The following is a 6,495-nucleotide window of genomic DNA, read 5'->3' as shown; positions in this document are numbered from 1 at the left end:
TTTTCCTGCCTTACCCATGAATGGACTTAACAACTGGACTGTAGGATAAAGGAGTTTCCATCTGCTGTAGGATTCCTTCTGCAAACCTCCTGTCTGACTCAGTGGAAAGCCACTGTTGGAAGGATGTGGAGGCTACTTCTATACAGAGAGAACAGTAGAGCAATGCCAGCCTAGCATTGCAAACACACTGTGTAAGCAAATGTTCACTGAGTGTATCATATAGCAAGTGTGCAAAAAGTAGAGGTGCCTGGTTTCTTGGTTAACTATTTATTTAGACAGAGTTTTGTTTTATACCCACTGGCTGGCCTCAAATGCACAGCAGTCTCCCTGACTCAACCTCCCAAGGGCTGGTTTACAGGCATGAAGTACATACCTGTATATTCTTTGGTTTTGTGTTGTTTTTATTTTAAATAAGGAAATGTGATTCTGACTTTTTGAGAAGTTGTAATAGGAACTGAAGAGACAGCTCAGTGGTTAAGAGCACTTACTGCTCTTGTTGAGGACCCAGGTTCGGTTCCTAGCACCCACATGAAGGCTTACACCTGGCTGTAATTCTAGTTCCCGGGAATCTGACACTTTCCTGGCTTCTGAAGGCATGGGTCACCTATGATAGGCACATACATACTTGCAGGCAAGCACTCATACACATACATTTTTTTGTTTTGTTTTTGTTTTTGTTTTTGTTTGTTTGTTTGTTTGTTTTGTTTTTTGTTTTTTCGAGACACAGTTCCTTTGTAGCTTTGGAGCCTGTCCTGGACTAGCTCTGTAGACCAGGATGGCCTCAAACTCACAGAGATCCACCTGCCTCTGCCTCCCAAGTGCTGGGATTACAGGCATGCGCCACCACCGACCAGCTTACATACATTTTTTTAATTTAAAATAAGTTGTAATAAATGGAAGACCAATGCACAAATAATTAAAATACAATGTGGGCTATGCAATCATGAAGGGATATAGATGGGCCATGGACAAAGAGTAAGGTAGGAGTCGGGGTGCTGGGCAGGGGTTGAAGAGGTCAGACCTTAGCAAGTCCAGAAGGCTAGGCAGCTTCCGCTTAGCCTGGAGCCCCTCCCCTCTCACACCAGTGCTTCTAACTGCAGAGCTTTGGGGCATTAATCCTTTTCAGGCAACTCCTCTAAGGGCATCCTAATAGGCACCCATCAATATAGTTCTTGCCAGCCACAGCCTTCACCTTCTTACCAATGACTCAGCTGAGTGACCCTGGGCAGGCTATCATCTGGGGCATCTCAGGTAGCTGAGGCAGGGCTACAAAGAGTCCTTTCATTGACTCTGGCTTTAACTTTATTATTATTATTATTATTATTATTATTATTATTATTACTATTACTATTATTATTATTATTATTATTCAGTGACTTATTTATTTTGATTTTTTAAGACAGTCTCTTGTAACCCAGGCTGACCTCATACTCATTGTGTAGCTGAGTGTGACCTTGAATTCCTGATCCTTCTGTCTCTGTTTCCTAGGTGCTGGGATTAGAAGCCCACACCACCACATCCTACTCATGAATAATTTAAAAAAAATTAATCACATTTTGAAATTTCTTTCGTGGGTGTGTGGGGTCTGGTTGGTGTGTGCTACGGCGGTACGTGGAAGTCAGAGGACAACCGTGGCTGTCAGTGTTCTCCTACCATGTAGATACTGAGCATCAAACTTGGTGACAGGCACTCTCTGCCACCAAACCGTCTTGCTGGCCTATGAATAACTAACTATCTGTAAAAGTCAAAGGTTACCTAGCAGTCAGGAGAGACAGAATCCAGAACAACCTGAGGCTTTCGGAAGATGCTAGACAAAAGGTCTTCTTACAAGCTACATGTAACCAAAAAGAACCAGGCGGTGGTGGCACACGCCTTTAATCCCAGCACTTGGGAGGAAGAGCCAGGTGGATCTCTGTGAGTTCGAGGCCAGCCTGGTCTACCAAGTGAGTTCCAGGAAAAGACGCAAAGCTACACAGAGAAACCCTGTCTCGAAAAACCAAAAACAAAGAAACAAACAAACAAACAAATAGTCCAGAAGGACTCTGATCCATGCTGGAGAGAGAGGGAGAGGCCATGATAGCAGATACCTAGAAAGCCCTGGCCCAAGCTATCATTTTCCTTCTCCCTCTCCATAAGCTGTTCTCGAAGGTAGTGGCTTTCAAACTGTTTCTAAAAATACTTATCCCCAGGCCCCATCTCAGACCTAAACCTAAATCTCAGAGGAAACTGGCTTTGAACTCATAGTGATCCTTCTGCCTCAGTCCCTCCCATCTTCTGCAAGCACCAAGATTACAGATGTGGGCCACTGTGCCTGGCTGGAGCTCTCCCTGCAAGCGACTCTCAGGTACTTTACAGATGTGAACTCTCTACTCCAAAGGAAAGCACAGTGACATGGCCAGGAAGTGGATGCCCAAGCGAGGGGCTGTTGAGACAGTGCTAATGGTTCCAAGTGAGTTTAAGATTGTAAATCCTATGACATATAGGCTAGATTTGGAAAGACTCATACATGTGTCCTTGCATTAGCCTCTATCTCTAAGAAGATGCTTGGAGATACACAGATATCTATGCCACAAATAGCAAAAAGAGATTCAGGAAAACAGAGGTCTCAGCTTTAAATGGATTCCTAGCCAAACTTTGGAATGATTTCACCAGAAGTGTTTACATGCACTTAAAAATGGCAACTTGTGGATGAGGGGAAGCTCGGTGGTGGAGAGTCACTCATTAGTGTGCCAGTGATTCTAACTCAGAAGCAAACAGCAGCAAAAGACAAGAATAGTAACAGGAGGAAGAGGATTGCTCACCAAGTCAGCCCAGCATCACCACAAAATGTCCACATTTAAGCCACATCAACTTATTGAAATTATTCAAGTCATAAGGTATTAAGCCAGGAGAGGTGGCTCAACCTTGTAATCTCAGCACTTGGGAGGCAGAGGCAGGAGGATCAGGAGTTGTTTAATCTTCGGTACAATGGCTTGATGTACTGCTATGTCAGGCAGCGCTTGTGACTCCGCAGCTACCAGCCTGCTTCTCTGGCAGTGGCCTGGCTGCTCTGTGGCAGGGGTGGGAATTCTGTTCCCCCAGGCACCAGCCCTGTTACTGCTGCTAAAGGGAACTTTAACTAAATCTCTGTCATTCTATTTATAAATAAGACTCAGAATTCAAAGGATGGGGTGAAAGACTCAGAATTCAAAGGATGGGGTGAAAACCTGCTAGCTCGGTGAGGCTGGGTCAACTAGCTGACCTTATCTCCTTGCTGGTGTCTCCCCCAAAGCACATCTTTCTGCTCTCAAAACAACAACAACAACAAAAACTGTGCCACTCAAAACCCCGCCCCACTACTTCCTATGTCCCTCTATCTCTTCCAGATGCCCTCTGATGCTCTATGACTTCATTCTGTCAACTAGTTGCTAGCTCAGCCTCCTGACCCAAGGTTAATTTTATTTAATTAATGCAAATACAAACTTGGGGTTCACAATGTGATCGAATATCCCCCAAACAATCAGGGGGATTGATCCTGAGGCTAGCCTGAGCTACTTGACCATGTCTCAAAAAAGCAAATAAACAAATATGTAAATAAAAAATTATATATACTGTCATTGCATAGTGGCCCATGTCTGTAGTCCCAACATTTGAGAAATAGAGGCAGGAAGATTAGAAATTCAAGGCCAGCTTGGGCTACAAGAGACCTTGTCTCAAAAACTAACAAAATATGTACACACTAAACCCCATTCCTTTTTTAATAAAGTTGTTAAAAATAGTTCCAAATGTTTTATTAATTTTATTAAGTACTAATTGATTTGATCCTTATTCCATTAATATTAACAATAGTAAAAATAACAACCCATTTACAGATAAAGAAACTAAGCAAAGATTCATCAGGGAACCAGCATAGTCATATAGTTGAATTTTGTTTGTTTGCTTGCTTGCTTGTTTGTTTTGAGACAAGGTCTTCTTGTGCAGCCCTGCTCTGCGACTTGCTGTGTAGTCTAGGCTGGCCTCAATTTGGGGCAATTTTCCTGCCTTAGCTTTTCAAGTTCTAGGATTACAAGTGTGATACCTGGTTGTAGCTAGTGTTTTAAAACTAGGGTTGAATTGGGTCTGCTTTGAGGACAAAGCTGAGTGTCTAATGACTGGGCTCTATTTCCCAGGGGTAGAAAGAGGGTTGACTAAAATGTCAGACCCCAAAAGAGTCCATTCTGGATTCATGCCAGCCAGGAGGAACTCACTAATGGCTACCATGGCTCCAGAAAGTTGGCCCAGGCATGCTTAACACTGTTATGAGACTTGGATACACACTCAGGCTTATCACATTTACAGATGGCAGAAAGCTAGATGAGAAAGACAGTTAATGTAGTATAGGAGAGAATCATGACTCAGAAAGGTCTTGGCAGATGGAAGTAATAGACTGGAGCCAACAAGATGCAATTTAATAAGGATCGTGGTAAAATCCTACACTCTGGTTCCAGCAATAAGCACATGTATGGATGCCCAGTGTATGAGCATCAGGAAAAAAAACTGGGAGACTAGTTAGACCCATTGATAAGGCTTCCTATAGATTGAGTTCAACAATCACATATATAGGGGATAGAGAGATGGTTCAGCAGTTAAGAGCACTAGCTGCTCTTGCATGGGACCTGGGTTCAACTCCCAGCACCCACATGGCAGCTCACAATTGTTGGTAACTCCTGTCCCAGAGGACTCATAAGTCTTGAGTACTGTGCACATGTGGTACATAGACACACATGGAGGAAAAACACCCATATGCATAAACTAAATACAGTTTTAAAAAGCCACACACACACACACACACACACACACACACACACACACCAGTGCTGGGGACTGAACCAAGACTTCTTGCATGATAGAGCACCACTCTATCCCAACTCTCTTTCTACTTTTTGAGGCAAGGTCTCACTAAGCTGCCCAGGCAGGCCTTGAACTTCTGATCTACCTGCCTCTGCTTCTAGAGAGGTTGGAAGAGCAGGCCTGTACCACCAGGCCTGAAACCTAATGTCATGTCTAAATGGCCTGCACCGTTCTAGAGCTGAAGTCACCTTGTTTCATGGAATCTGAGATGCTGCTGACCACAGGCTGCTTCTGTATTGTCATGCCACCGAGGAAGGAAAAGGTCATCAGTGAAGACACCATGCTTTAATGAATGGGCTGTTGCTGAAGAAAAGGGCTTCATAGACATAGATTTCCACCACACGTGACACGTTCATGGAACAAAAGCAAAATATGAAAAACGAAAAGGTTAAAGTTTCTCCGGCTTCCCATGGTCTCATCTGAAATTGGTTCACTTCTGTTGCATATACACATCATGTTTTTCCAAAGTCAAAAACGATCAGTTTCAGAGGCTCACTTTATTGTTCCCTCTCCCCAACATTTTTCTTTTTCTTCTTTTCTTTTTGAGAGGGTGCCTCCTGTATGCCAACTGCTCCTGGCTGGACAAGCCTGATCTCCCGATATTCACCTCCCTAGTGCTGGGATTGCAAGTGTACACTAACGTGCCTGGTTTGTGCAGGGCTGGAGATGGACTCGGGGCCTCAGGCACGCTAGGCAAGCGCTCTACCAATTCAGCTCCAGCTACAGACTTCCCTTTCTTTCTAGATTGTGCCTCACTCTGAGGCTTGGCTGGAACTTTCCATGTGTCCCACGCTGGACTCTCACTTGCTGTGACATCCCACTGGCCCCTCTCTGGTGCTGGGATTTCATGCAGGAGCCCCCACACCCGGCTCAGCACTTTTAAGGAATTCTTTTGAGGACTTTCTTTCAGGTCAGTGATTCAGCAACACTCAGCGCCCCACCCCCACCCCCAGACACATTTTAATGCTGGTTCTTTCTTGATCTTTTAAATATAAATTTATTCACTTCCTGGGAGGGGCAGGTTCAAGGGTTGGTTCTCTCCCGTCGAGGTAGGAGGCGCTCTCTGTTTCTGCTGCTGTTTCTGTGTTGTATTCACTAAGCGGACCACCACTTCGCAAGCTTCCAGAGTCTCCTGTCTGCCTCCTGTCTGCCCCTTGGGAGTGTTGGAATTACAGATTCGTCACCAAATCTCACCTTATATGGCTCCAGGGGTCAAACTCAAGTCGTCAGGCTGTGCCTGCAGCTCCTCACTGGGCCATCTCCCGACCTTTCTCCTCGAAGACGGTGGCCACAGAGTCTCAGCAGACAGCCCCGGGAACAGTGCCTCCTTCAGCTGCTGAATGGAAAGTTGAAAAGTCGCAGCTGTCCACCTGTGCCATCAGAAACATAAAGTGAGCTGCTACATATGTCACAGCAATGCTTACCTCCTAATGTCACCTGGTCAGTAGCCATTGTAAGACCCCACTGTCAAGGAGAGTCACCCTTCCTTCAGAAATGCCCTGTGTAAAAACTGGGTTCCAGCTGGGTGGTGGTGCACACCTTTAATCCCAGGACTCAGGAGGCAGAGGCAGGAAGATCTCTGTGAGTTTGAGGTCAATCTGGTCTACAGAGAGAGTTCTAGGACAG

The sequence above is a fragment of the Onychomys torridus genome, chromosome 16, assembly GCF_903995425.1.
Source record: "Onychomys torridus chromosome 16, mOncTor1.1, whole genome shotgun sequence".
In the NCBI taxonomy this organism is placed as follows: Eukaryota; Metazoa; Chordata; class Mammalia; order Rodentia; family Cricetidae; genus Onychomys; species Onychomys torridus.
Note: the sequence above shows the minus strand (reverse complement) of the source record.